Here is a 1,022-nt window from a genome sequence, read left to right as displayed (position 1 = left end):
ATTTTACATGCATATATGTGGCAATATGAATAATTGGTTGGAAGACAACACCAACACATAATGTGACATTCATATTACATTGTTGAGTGGAATTGCACAGCACTTATAATTTTTTTTCTTCTTTTTAAAATTTTTATTAATTGTAACAAGAAACAAATAGCAATTAGTTTCAAAACAGATTAGTAGACAGTTACAATAAATAATGCAATACATATTGTTGTCTTCATAATAGGTATTCACAGTGCAAGATGGAGACATGCTCTCTTGTCTAAACAATGTTAGTACAAATTTTTCTTCTCATTGAACTGAGAGATAGCAGCTCTATATCTATTCTACTTTGCATATACATATATTTTTTTACTACAAAACGGTCCTTCATTTACATCCCCTTTTTTGTTTTGTTTTGTCAAAAATTGGTGTTCCATTGTTGCTAGAAAAGCAATATTTGGAGAAATCTTTAAAGGACTTTTTTGGGAGAAGGGAGGCGGCGGGCGAAGTGCACGTGGAGCAGGGGAGCCGCGCTGCCTGCAGAGATCCGCGGAGGCCAACAGGATTGTTGGCTGCCTTCCCAGCCGTCATGCACTGGGTTAAAAACGCCAACTAATGCCAACCATGAAAGATGCAAGTCGCAGCAGTACTAGCCCAAGCATCATCAATGAAGATGTGATTATTAACGGTCATTCTCATGAAGATGACAATCCATTTGCAGAGTACGTGCGGGTGGAAAATGAAGAGGAATTCAATAGACAAATAGAAGAGGAGTTGTGGGAAGAAGAATTTATTGAACGCTGTTTCCAAGAAATGCTGGAAGAAGAAGAAGAAGAACATGAATGGTTTATTCCAGCTCGAGATCTCCTACAATCTATGGACCAAATCCAAGACCAATTTAATGATCTTATCAGTGATGGCTCTTCTCTGGAAGATCTTGTGGTCAAGAGCAATCTGAGGGCTGGTGAGACAGCTCAGTGGTCTAAAGCACCTACTTAGAACAAGCTTAGCAAAGCACAGGAACCAAGGTTCAA

The 1,022-nt window shown here is 38.6% G+C and overlaps 1 pseudogene; it reads left to right on the top strand.

Annotated features, from left to right (window-relative positions):
- The first annotated feature begins 612 nt into the window (after positions 1 to 612).
- Positions 613 to 1,022, top strand: part of LOC101564722 — a 23,571-nt pseudogene continuing 23,161 nt past the window's right edge.

The sequence above is a fragment of the Octodon degus genome, unplaced genomic scaffold, assembly GCF_000260255.1.
Source record: "Octodon degus isolate 3935 unplaced genomic scaffold, OctDeg1.0 scaffold00473, whole genome shotgun sequence".
Taxonomy (NCBI): Eukaryota; Metazoa; Chordata; class Mammalia; order Rodentia; family Octodontidae; genus Octodon; species Octodon degus.
Note: the sequence above shows the minus strand (reverse complement) of the source record. Positions and strands in the feature narration are given on the sequence as shown.